Below are 13,639 nucleotides of genomic sequence, written 5' to 3'. Positions count from 1 at the left end.
CAACTGGAACAAGTGTTTTCTATGCGGCTATTGTGTTATAAACAGGAAAATTCTAGAGCTTACTTAGTTCTGAGATAGTCGCCGGCCAGTAAGGTCGTGAACATGGAACATCAGGAAGCTACAGCGTTGGAAGCCGTTACCAGACAACGACCGGTGAAGACAGCAAAATGAGAAGACTTAGTAGTGCTGTAGTGAACTGCAGATTGTGTGAATTAGTGATAGTGCTATAGTTACTTGTAGTTACGATCTGTAAGTGTTCAACAAATACAATTACCAATCGAAACCTCGTTTATAGTCACTCTATCACGTGACAATATTTCGTTTAGAACTTCGGAGTAAAATAAAATTCTACCTTTCAACCAGATGCTCTAACATTTTTATTCTTCCACAAATTTTCTAAGAACCATTTTAATATTATCCCATCATTTATATCTAGTTCTTCAACGCAGTCTCATTCTCTGAAGTTCACAAATTATGACTGTATATACATTTCTAGCCCCCGTCCCATTCCACCGCCTTCGACTTGCCACAAATATCTCGTTCTCCTTCACAGACTGACTATGAATACGCGGTGAGCACAATTAATGAACCTCTTTATTAAGTAACCTCCGTCCTCCCGTTATCGACTCTTCCTCCTGCAGAGGTCCAAGCAATCTCAAAGATATGTGCTTAGTTCTTAAACACCCTCAGTTTACGTTCCTTCCCTGGAGTGAATGTTCAGTTCAGTTCGTGCATTACATTACGAATCAGACTGTACAGCGTTGAGTGGTAGGATAACAGATTAATTTAGGATTTGACAGTATAATGTTCTGAGGCTTTATCCCTGAAGTTAGGGGAAGGGACTGAGGAAAATAATTTTAAACCTCAGTCAAGAGACAGCCATGAAGGAAGCAGTCTTCTGGGATTTGGCACCGTGTATATGTGGTGTTAACCGACGTTTCGGAGGAACGTATCGCCTCCATCTTCAGGGTAGAAGGAAAAATATACGGTTCTCAAAGTCTCTTCGCCTGCGGATTTCTTATATTTTTCCTTCTACAATGAAGATGGAGGCGATACGTTCCTCCGAAACTTCGGTTAACACCGTATACACCGTGCCAAATCCCAGAAGACTGCTTTCTTCATAGTCACCACCGTGAAAACCTGAAATCTTACAAGAAACAGCCAGTTCATCGACCATGTTTCGAACTGAACACCTCACGAATACAGATCCAAAGCGTTGCCTCCTACACCAAGTCGATGAGCCCTGCAGTGTGAGACCAAGATTCAAACAAGTACAAACAATGCAATTTCACCCAAAGCGCCTATTAACGAATTTATTTCCTTTTGTTTCTCTACGAATTTTCATGAAATGTAATACTGGGAAGTTATACCAAAATATGTCGATATATTCCAAATTTGGTTAAGATCTGGCAGCTAGAAAATGACTTGCACGTAGCTTAGTAAACATTTATCGCGAAATAATGCTCCGAACCCCCTCGTTGGTGTCTCCACCTTATCGTGGTGAGGGGGTTTGAGTATGTCAAGGACCCTGAGAGCTATACCAGCGGTAGCGAAGCTACTGGCANCTTGCTGGACAGGTCAAAGGGTAGGCATCAGACGAAGAGAGACACCAAAAACCAAAAACTGATGCCGGAAGCAGCGTCATCAGCAGCGACTTGAAGCACAGAGCAAATGATGCTCGAGATGGTTCAAGTTCGTATAGCAACAGGCGTGACCAGAGTGGTTTGAACGGCTGTTGTACTACGATGTGGAAAGCAAATGGAAAAACTACCACATTATCACTTTTCCTGGATAGACTCTTTCCAAAAACAGAGATACCATGTATGCGACCAGAAGATGAAGAAAAAGACGTTAGAAGATGCTGGATGACCTTGGGGACAGAAAAGGATATTCTCATTTGAAGGAGAAAGCTCTGGATCGCATTAAGTGGAAGAACTGTTTTGGAAGAGACTGTGGACCTGTCGTCTGACAGATTACTGATGAATGATGAATGCTTCGAATAAACGTCCGAGAGAGAAATACAACTCAGACTTCATTCACAGTACAATTTTTGCGTAAATGTTGCCCTTTTGGAGATAATGAAACCACAGAGAGATAAAACACCAGAACCGTTATGATGTGCGTATTTTCTTTATGGAAACACTGTCTCCTGGGATATGAAGATATTTACTCTGGTAGTAGTACACCGACGTTTTGTAGGAGAGTAAAATACTAAAGATAAAGCTGTCCCTGTGCTTAAATAATTAAGCACCACGCCATAAAGGCTTATGGGGGGAATGGAAGTATACCTCCACCACTCTTGACTTCGACATTACATGAAGATGAGCCGTCGCTTTACCACCAGGGAGAGAAAAGTATAGGAGGCTGGATGAGCCACAGGGGTCGGTCACTTGCCCCTGCCAAAAATCGAACCCTAGCCTGTTACTACACCGACCGAGTATCCCGTCTCCTTCCGCAGAAACGTACCGCCTCCATCTTCAGTGTCGAAGAGCAAACTTATAAAGCAATTAGCGATCCTACAAAATATTTGTAAAATTATACCAGACTATGCGGTGTCACATCGCGGAAGATAGAACTATCCATAGTCCCGGTTGTGAGGCCATAAAATCCAAGATCGATTTTATTCTTCGGATACAAGATACAAGATACAAGATATTGAGCTGAGGGGATCATAAGAACTATTCAGTCTGTATTTAATTTAGACTTGAGCACCATTTCTCTTTTCTGCTGCGCTTTCTTTGTGTGTCGGAGTATTTTCTCTGTGAACGAGTGAAAGTGGTTGAGACAGAATGCACGTTGCCCCTTTTTGCAGATGTGGTTACCATAGTAACATGTTTCCCACTAATTGGCTGTCTCCTTCACTCACAACGGCACGGCCTGTCTTGTCGCGTTCGGCACGGAACGGCTGTGTTGGCCACAGGTAACAGCTACAGAAATAATTAACTTTCGTAACCCTTCCTATCTCTGATTCTACAGCCCTTGTGGACCTGGGTCGCTTTTTTTTCAGTTTCTTGATCTGTACACAATCGTTGGGACTCCTTGGGCGGGGGATCAGCCGGTCTCAAGCCCGCTACCTACACACAGAATAAACGCACAGAGACATCCATGCCTCTAGTGGAATTCGAACCCACGATCCCAGTGTTTGAGTGGGCGAAGACGATTCATGCCTTAGTCTGCGCGGCCACTACAATCGGTGAAAACATCCTATTTTCAGGGCGCGTCATTGGGGGTTTCAGGTCATGAAAACAGTGATTATGAAGAGTTGCACCTAATGGGATATAACGGTCAGCTTGCCAACTGGTTTCATACTGGTTACAAGATTGGTCCTATTTTTCAATCCTGACGATCGAGGCGAAATCTTCCCCCGAAGCATCGGATGACTTTCAACGGACTACCCTGAGATATATGCTAGAATATATAACAAGATTTCCTATATTAAGGTTTTGGTTCCTTCCGTGTGCTGAGAACAGAATCCAGTAACTTTCTACTGACGATATAAGAATTCAGGTAAAAAGCAAGGTAAAGCTATCCCTGTAACAGGACGAGAAGGCTCATAGGTTTGTGAGACGACGAGGTCCCCACATTTTCTAGACAATCGGCTCACAGATGACCCTGAAGTTGTCAGCCTCGCGCGCCCCAGGAAAATTCCTCGTACTCATTTCTGTTAGAGGCTGAGTCGACAGCAGGGCCATAGTGTGGCTGGAAGGATTAGGTCAATTGAAAAATCCAATGATTTCATCGGGAATCGAACCCGCGACATTCCGGCTTGTAGCATAGTGCCTCAACCAACTATGCTACAGCGTACCCCTTTGGACCATGACTCGTACATGAACACTCATTTACCGTACACATTTCTACTCTGAAGATGGAAACACCATAAACCTCCGAAGCGGCGGTAACATTGCCTTCATCCGCACTGTTGGGAGACCCATAAACCGAGCCAACATCAGGATATGTTTAGCGGAATAGATGCAGTTGCTCTGGAAACGCTGTCTTAACTCGTTGAGATGACAAATGTATGTTTTAATGAGAATGCATCGTGTGGAGTTCGGTAGGGCGACTTTCCCGGGCGCGTGTAAGTTCTCCTGCGTTCATACAATGCTTATATAATCACCGAATAATCCTGTGAGCTAGAGCAGGGGCTGGAGGGCGCATTTGAGGGAGAAGAAGTGTAGTTCAGTGAGCAGAATTGTGAAGTAAATATTGGCAGTTGGAAACAAAGAGCAGACCGTAAGGGCGTACTGAATAAATCCTTACTCATCCCTTGTCCTTTGAACAAAGGGGCAGGAGAGCCCTTGGATGATGAATACAATATCCAATAGTGAGGACGTAATACATCGAGTTTACCCCATCTTCGTCTCTATGGCGTTGTGAACAATACTGGATTATAACAGAGCGTGTGTAAGTGTGTTCGTATGTCCGGTTTATTTAACAGTTTATCTTACTATAGAGCGTCGAGTGATAAGATAATTATAAGGCAATTTAATGGAATTTATTTCGAAGGAATCGAACTATTAACTCTGCATTTATCTGGAAAGACTGAAAAAAAAAATCTGTGAAAAATACCTTTATCATTCGCTGTTCTACCGACCGAGATTCGAACCCAGCGCCTTACGACTACAAACCTAGATCACTACCTCCAGATCACTGGTTATCAACCCGTGTACCGCAGGCATCAGAAACCCACTGATATTGAACAACGTTTCTAATTGTGCGGGATGGAGTGGAGGCGTCACTTCATTAAGCCCGTACGGACTGGTCATTTTACCTTGCAAACTGAGCGGAAACGAGGTCAGACAAGCGGAAGTTGGATGTAAACAAGTACCTATATTTTTGTATTGCTAGTGGGGTGGCACTAAGTCCCTTGTACTGCGGCCACTTCTGGCCTATTGTACCAGCCCTAGATGATAGGTGAGGGTGATTGTGGAACAATTGGTGGAATGAAGATTGGCAGGGGAAAACGAAGTACTCGGAGGAAACCTGACCCAGCGCTACTTTGCCCACCACAAATCCCACTTGACCAGACCCAGGGATTGAACCCGTGCCGCCGCGGTGGGAAGCCAGTGACTAAACGCTTGAGCTATGGCGCGGCCCAACGAGTACCTAACTTCAATACACTGCAACATCAGAATCATCCTACAGGGTAAATCGATCTCTCGAAGAGGACTTTGAAGTTAATGACAGTTGAGGTTATAGCTGAGGGCACTGTTCTCTGTGAGGTAAGAACTAAAACCGGAAAGGAATACGATGCGCTGCCAAGAAGCATACCTTTTTAACGTCTTGGTAGATACATCATTTCAAGAAAACATGTAAATAATATTAAAAAAACATTTTTACTAAACGCTTTAAGAAGATTAGTGAATAACGGTAAGCATGACTTCTATAGATTGCTGGTAATGTAGTGAGTGTAGGAAGGCAGGGCTGGCTAAAAGCAAGACGTCTAACGAACATAAAATATTTTCAAGCTTACTATCTCATGGGTTGTACCAGTGTGCTGTTTGGGGATTGCCAGACGTTTGGAGGGGATTGTACCCCCATCGTCTGCTCCTGCCGGTTTCTTGCTCGGCTTATTCCTGAAGATGGAGGTGATATATTCCTCCGAAACGTCTACTCCGAACTACATGGTATTACATAACAGGAGACAGCACTCTTCATATTCACCGCTGAGAGATCCTCAGGTTTTACATAAAACGTATTTAAATCCTTATATACAAAAAAAAATATTGATTTATAACGAATGTGTTGGAAACGGTAAAAAGATGAAGTTGTCCTTGTCTTTAACTAATTAAGCACTACAGCATGAAGGTGTATAGGGGATGTATAGATCCATATTTTCGTGACCTCGGCACTAGTTGGAGATGAGTGGTCAGCTTCACGCCCCGGCCGCTTTACACCCGGGGAAAGAATCCCCGGTACCCATTGGATAGGAGGTTGGTTGGGCCGCAGACCTGGTCTGGACTATGTGGAGAAGAGAAATTTCTTGACTCTACCGGGACTCGAACACCGACCCCTCAGTCATCCAGCTCGTAGCCAGTCGCTATTCCGACTGGGCTAACCTGTGGAGACTACATGATCCTAAGATGGAGGAAGGAACTGGAGACTACATGATCCTAAGATGGAGGAAGGAACAGGAGACTAGAGAACTGCATAACGAAGACTTTCAAAATTTGCATTCTTCGCCAGAAAATATTAAAGCTGTTTCTGTGCTTAATTAATTCAGAACCATGCCATGAAGACATATGGGGGGAGTGAAAGTAAAGCTCCAAATATTCTTAAACTCGGCACTTGATGGAGGTGAGTGGTTAGCTTAACTCAATGACGAATTTGCCACCGAGGAAATAGTACCCAGTAACTTTTGTTCAGGAACCCCTTTCGGATCCAGAGTAGGTCTGCCAGGAATCGAACACCGGCTGTCCAGCCGATACCCCGATGCTATATCGACTGAGCCTACCGGTAATATTAGGATGCTCAGATCAAAGATGATACAAACAAAAAAAAAATCTCCGTGGCTTTAGTCTCCAAGCGAACGATACCGACCGAGCAACTGCCGCTTGTCGGCGAAGTTAGTGCCAAATTTAGCGGATAGAGTGTGTCATGTGGTCAGCGCAATGAATCCCCACGGCCGTTAATCTCGGTTTTCTAGACCGGAGCCGCTAATTCCTTGAAATAGTTCCTCAATTATCCTCACGAGGCTGAGTGGACCCCGTTCCAGACCCACCACTTCTCAGAAAATCTGGTAGCACCGGGAATCGAACCCGGCCCTCTGGATCTGTAGCCAGGAACTCTGATCACTAGACCACAGAGGCGGTCTCAAACATGATATGGGCGGGAAATTTAGCACGCATGAAATAGAAGAGAAAATGTGGAAGAAAGAGACCACTTGCGAGACCTAGACGTAGATGAGAAATTAATAGATGTGACGGTGTACCCGGGCTGGTTTAATGAAAGTTATAGGTGCGCTCTTGATCCATGTTTTTATCTTCTTCAGTTCCTCGGGAGGTGAAATGTGGAGGAGGTCTGACAGGCTACCGGATAAGTCGATAAAAATGCACTGTGTAAAGCTACAATATCGACTGCCCTTAATCTTCATTCTTTGAGTCAGTTCCCGTCTGGGGTGTCATGTCAGTATTGACCACATTCAGCAAACAGCAAACGACAACGGACCCTATCATCCACCACAATACGGTCCAGCCACGTTGCTATGACAACCGTTGTTCGAAGGGGAAACTGCAGTTCACAGTAAAATTAGTGTTCCGTAATGCAATTCACGTAAGAACACACATCATAAAAAGACTAGACTTCAGGCACACTTTTGACTGTCTCAGCGATCATAAATTATTACGAAGAATGTGACCCCGTTTAGTCATGCACAAGATCACTGACGTTTCGGAGAGCACTCCAAACAAGTGGCAAGTAGCGAATGGAGCGCCATGTCCCACAAGGCACTGCACTCGACCGACATTGCACTGAGTCCCTCTGCCTCACATTAATGAAATTATATTTGATATCCCTGTGAATTTACATACAGAATCGATCCTACTAAAAGGGTCTTAGAAGTTAACAATACCAGTTACAGAAACAATTAATAAAAATTATTTTAGCTTTACACGGGTGTGAAAATTAGTCTCTGGCATATGGAAAAAGACACAGACAGAGCATTTAAGAACAGGGGCTGAGGAGAATATTTGGACCGACGAGACATGAAGTGACAGGAGGTTGGAGAAAACTGCATAATGAGGAGCTTCATAACTTGTACTCTTTTTCAAGTATAATTAGAATGATCAAGTCAAGGACGATGAGGTCGGCAGGGCATGTAGAACGAATGGGGGAGAAGAGGAATGCATATAGGGTATTGCTGAGAAAGCCAGAAGGAAAGAGACCACCGGGAAGACCAAGGTGTAGGTGGGTGGACAATATTAAAATTGATCTTAGAGAGATAGGATGGGATGGTATTGATTGAATAGATCTGGCTCAGGACAGGGACCAGTGGAGGGCTCTTGTGAATACGGAAATTAACTTTCGGGTTCCATAAAATGCTGGGAAATTCTTGAGTAGCTGCAGAATTGGCGGCTCCTCCAGAAGGGCTCAGCTCCATGAGTAAGTAAGTAAGTAGATGCAGTCACCTTTAGAGTGTTATCATAGTCCATAGTTACAAAGTGTTATGATGCAACATCATGACTCAGACCGGTGGGCGGCGGTTTTCATAATCTTATTAGTTTCAACTGTGCTCCTTTCTTTGCTTCATGTCGCAGACATCGTGTCTTGATTGTTACATGTCTTGAAGAATGCCGATGTGCGGCCTACCTTATAGTTACAGTAAGACTGAAATTGTTATCACCAATCGTAGTTCCGCCTGGTGAACATCCAGTAAATCGACTCACCGATCCAAACCCGCGACTAAAGTAACTAATTCACGTGACTATACCTTCGAAATCCTAGAACGACGTTACTAGACAGCCCGTCGTTTCATTTCGCTTACGTACGAACCCGTTCGCTCGGCTACCCCGTGAGGTTACACGTCACGTCACGTGACCCCTATATTCGCAAGAGCCGACAACCCGCGCAACACTCACTTGCGAATGCAGAGCGGAGCGGCTGCCTCATCTTGCGGAAGACAGCACTTTATGCGCATGCGCATCTGATTGTACGGCTTTGGGTTTGGGAAAGAATTCCCAAAGTCTGAATTGCCACAGTTTCCCAACCCAGCTTTGCAAGAAATCTGATGTTCTCACAGAATTAACATCACAGACTGCTGATCCTCGTTCCAAAGAATCCTACCGACTGTCGGTATGATTACGAAACTGTTAAACAGAGGCCAAGTTTCATCACGAATTGTAGCGCCCACAGATTACTACTACTACTACTACTACTACTACTACTACTACTAGGAGCCGGGGTAGCTCAGTCGGTATAGCGACTGCCTACGGGCTGGACGATCGAGGGGTCGGAGTTCGAGTCCCGGTAGGTGAAAAAATTTCGCTTCTCCAAGTCATCCAGACTGTCTCTGGGGTCCACGCAACTTCCTATACAATGGGTACCGGGGGCTCTTTCCCCGGGGGTATAGCGGCCTGGGCGTGAAGCTGACCACTCACCTCCAGCTACTGCCGGTCAAGAAAATGGATCTATACATCCACCCCCCCATACGTCTTCATGGCGTAGTGCTTAATTAGTACTACTACTAACTACTACTACTACTACTACTGAATAGTGACATCGAGCGTCTTGACATAGCGTTAACAAGTCAGAATAGACTGGACGGAGCTTGGTTTTAATTCTGACTGAAGTCTTCCGTGATTTTCCTAAGTTGGGATAGTGCTTTGATAAAATCACGACCGTTTCCTTCCCAATTTATCAGTCACCCCACCATTCAACGTTAAAAAGATACTGGTAGAGTAGAATAACCAACAGAATATTTCCAATATTTCGTGGAACTTGCTGCCTCTATCTTCAGGGTAGAAACAGCTGGTTCCTTCGAAACTTTGGTTACGATCTGTCAGACTACAAAGCGTAACATGCCCAGAAGCTACTTAAGTTGTTTGTGCGGACGAAATGAAGCTTCATGTATTCTTAACACCGGCACTAGCAGGAGATGAGTGGGAAATTCTGCACTTGAGCTAATTTATTTTAAGGGGAAAGTATCCGATAGGGGACAGGGTGGCCCCCACAAGCGGTTTAGACGCACTAGCGAGGAAAAGAATCGCTGCCACCATATGGAACCACTGTTGTCGTCTCTAATGTCGATACATTCATTAGTAATGTCTGGGATTCTGCAATGGGCTCTCTGTGACCAGGCAGGACAACGGAAGGCTTTAAAGGGGATGAAAGGATAACTTTAATTGATATTTTGAATTTGTCCAACATCTTAGTTTACTGAGAGCATTACCTTTCGGAAAATGATTTCTATTTCAGTTTTCAGGTGAACAAGACACGAAAGGAAACCTACTGCGTTTAGTCCACTGGAAAAGCCACTTTCAAATCTTGCGGCCTCGACATTTCCTCGCATGAGTGTACTATGTTCATCGACACAAGTCTTCGGGAATTTGGGTTTGAAGCAAGGGACTCAACTGCAATTTAAATGTGACTTAAAACAAAACACATTCTGAAATCACACACTTACAACTGAGATAACCCTATGGAAGTGTGTGGTTATGGCGCAACACAATATGGGAAGTCAGAAATGTGTATGTAGTATCTCATTTTCACTCAAAACTGGAAACAGAACTAGAAAAAGAGCTCCGTGGTTTGAGTCCGCAAGCGAACTATACCGACCGAGCGACCTCCACTTGTCGGCGAAGTTAGTGCCAACTTTAGCGGATACAGGGTGTCACGTGGTCAGCGCAACGAATCCCCACGGTCGTTAATTTCGGTTTTCTAGACCGGAGCCGCTATTTCCTTGAAAAAGCTCTTCAGTTATCATCACGAGGCTGAATGGACCCCGTTCCAGACCCACTGCTTCTCAGAAAATCTGGTAGCGCCGGGAATAGAACCCGGAACTCTGGATCTGTAGCCAGGAACTCTGACGACTAGAAATATTTTCAGAGGCACCACGCTTGAAGAACACGCCTTACAAAACGAAATACGGGAGCTCTTAAACTATTCTGAGAGTCTTACAGGCATTAAAGACTACCGCCTCCATCTTCAGGGTCGAAAATTACGTCAAGCTAGTAACCAGCAAGAAGAAAACAACCTTAATACAGTTCGTCTTATTACATAAGCGCTCATTGTTTTTCTAACTCTTCTTCCCTGAAGATGGAGGCGGTATGTTCGTTCGATACGCTAGTGAAACCTCTATCACAATACAGAACGTCAAGTCTCAGAAACAGCAGTGTTCGCAGTCAACGACGTGAAAACTTCAAATCCAATTTACATGCATTCATTGCCGTGCATTCACTACGAAGATAACATAAAAAATGAGGTTTAGGTCATGGCGCTACCGAGAACATATACAACCCGATAGCACCATAAGCCACAAGCTATTTTTATACGAAGACTCATAAAGAGTTCTTTTTTATTACGGAGAGAGAAAATATTTCTATAAATACGAACTTCATTTCACTCCCAGTTCTATTCCCCCCCCCTTCCCCCCCCCCCCCATCCCGCTGCCCCCCCCCCCGATAACTCGTGACGTCACATGCGAGAAACAGAAAAAGAAAGAAAAACGCACTCTCTATAACGAGCCTGATACAAATGCGATGTTAACAGTTTTAGAAAAGCAAACGCCTGATACCTGGCGGTTAGTTTCATCAAAACACGTCAAGTTTCTGCAAGCTAACACTGCATGATACACCGGAATTTTTTTCTACGTATTTCATCCTCCTAATGTAATGTAAATACTGGGAAAAGGGTAGGGTAGAGGGGTAGACGGATGTTTCGATTGTCACTGGAGGGACTTCATCTGATTACTGCGTTGTAACAACTTCACATCTCAGGATAACTTATGACGGTTCAGCGGAGGTTTCTGTGACGTGTAAAGCCGCCAAATGCAGCAAACCAGCAAACCGTGTGATTCTGTTTTAAAAATATAAACCGTCAGCTACAGTCAACAAACTGGTTTACATAAAAGTGGCAAATGGAATATGTTTTAAAAAGCCAGAAGGAAAACACTAATAGAAAGATCTAGAAGAAGCTGGGAGGATAATACTGGCACGTGACTAAGTGTGACTTTAGACATAAAGTCTAGTATTCCCATTGACGGGCTTCACTGCGTTGCTTGGTAACGTCTTCCAACAGTGGACGTTCCTCTGCTCCCAGGCTCACGTCCTCACAGTCTCACGACTGTCTCACACCAACCTCCTACACTTCTAACTGCCGTCTGAGAACTGCCTCGTAATGGCAGCTGGTCCTCGTTTTATAATATCGGCACGGACCGCACAGAATGCATCTCTTCCATTACTGTTTGTTCTCTCGTTGCCGAGGAAGCGTGTCCACAGCGCTGTTCCCTAGCAATGGCTGGTATACTGTCTCCTGTTTACAAAGCTGTAACTTGGAAATGTGTCTACATGCTACAATATTAAGAAGTCTCTAAAAGAAGTACGTAGCGTGGGTTAGTTTGGATTGGATTCATCAGGCGCAGAATTCGGACCGCTGAAGCGATCTTGTGAATATGGAAATGAACTGTCCGAATCCATGAAATTCGTGAGCAGTTGAGCAACTGGCGGCTGCTTAAGAAAGGCTCATCTCCGTGGAGTTGGTGAGTTACTGCGTTAGATGCCGTCGGCATTCGTGAGGTGTATTTCAGATTTTCAAATTGTTATACATTTCTCCACCGACGTCCCGTGAAATTTTGAATTCAAATGAGTTCCTATACATTTAAAAATAGTTCTCCTAGGTCCAGGAGGCGTAAGATTAGAATGACTAAGGGCTCACCAAGCTTTAAATTCAACGAGTATCAGAGGTTAAGGACGGCCCGAGATTAAAACTGATCAGTATTTCTATCTGCCAGTCACAGTAGCCGATAAGTCTGAGGAATGCACTGTCTTCGCTTGCTCGGAAGCCGGCATCCTGGGTTCGAAACCAACACAAGGCATGGATATTTGGTGTGTGTATGCGTTTATTCTGTTTGTGTTGTTCTGAGTGTAAGTAGCGGCCTTGCGACGGGCTGATCCCCCATCAAAGGAGTCCTACCGTCTGTATAACAAGGATCATGAAACTGAGAAATCAGTTTTGTTTCCAAGTGGGAGCGAGAGGAGGAAAATGTTAACTCCTGCATTTCGGGATGTCGGAGGCGCCCGCTTTCGCCGTTAAAGCACACAAGTCCCCAAGAAGTTCTACTGCAAGTAAAATCTTTCCAAACATTTCTTCACTACGTAGTTCAGGCAAAACTCCGACAGATGTCATAGGCTGTTACGTATAGAAATTCCTGTGAAGGTCAAAATATTCGTCATCTGGCACTTCTAGGGTTAAGAATGGATGGTGTTTTAACACCATGCCCCAATTCACCTATCCATGGCATGTTGGTTACATACACAATAGGAAATAATGTTAGTATGCGCTACGGGGCGAAATGCACTGTGCGTAGCTACTGCAGTCAGGCTATTAATAGCAGACGGCAATCAGATCGATTGAATTAACTAGGAACATCTGTCGGTCTGTTTAGCTAACTAGTTATGTCGTCAATTAATAGACGTGACGTCACTTCCTATTTGGCGCCTGCTAGTCCATTTCCGGCATCCTGAAAGGGGATCGTATTTCAGTTGAAATGAAACGAAGTTCGCATTTTTCTTCCGCCAGTTAGCGCATGTGTAACACTCTTATCTGCTGCCTGTGTCTCTTGTGGCTAGCTCTGCTACCATCTCACTGTCTCGAGACAACATGGCGTCAAGTGTTGGGACGAAATAGGAAGAGATACAGAAGAAAGCGGCAGTGGTGCAGTCGAAACACTATCCCGGAATTTAGGACGTGCCATAGCTCGGGCGGTTAGTCGTCGGCTTCCCACTGCGGTAGCCCGAAAGCTATCTGAGGTAAGGTCATGTAGGATTTGTGGTGAATAAAGTGGAGCTGGGGCAGGATTTCTCCGAGTACTTCGATTTCCCCTGCCAATTCTCATCCCATCGAATTCTCTATATTCATCTATCATCCAGGACTGGTATAGCAGGTCAATTAGTGGCCGACGTACCAAGTGGACTCAGTCTCATCCCCC

General features: G+C 44.6%; 1 long non-coding RNA gene across 1 annotated transcript in view; it reads left to right on the top strand.

Annotated features, from left to right (window-relative positions):
* Positions 1–13,639, top strand: part of LOC117282598 — a 90,426-nt gene that overhangs the window by 3,572 nt on the left and 73,215 nt on the right. The window contains exon 2 of the long non-coding RNA XR_004513400.1: positions 13,466–13,470. This is a non-coding gene — a long non-coding RNA (uncharacterized LOC117282598). The remainder of the gene's footprint in view (positions 1–13,465; positions 13,471–13,639) is intronic.

This window comes from Cryptotermes secundus, unplaced genomic scaffold (genome assembly GCF_002891405.2).
Source record: "Cryptotermes secundus unplaced genomic scaffold, Csec_1.0 scaffold815, whole genome shotgun sequence".
In the NCBI taxonomy this organism is placed as follows: Eukaryota; Metazoa; Arthropoda; class Insecta; order Blattodea; family Kalotermitidae; genus Cryptotermes; species Cryptotermes secundus.
The sequence above is the reverse complement of the archived record's forward strand: the minus strand, read 5'-3'. Positions and strand labels throughout refer to the sequence as shown.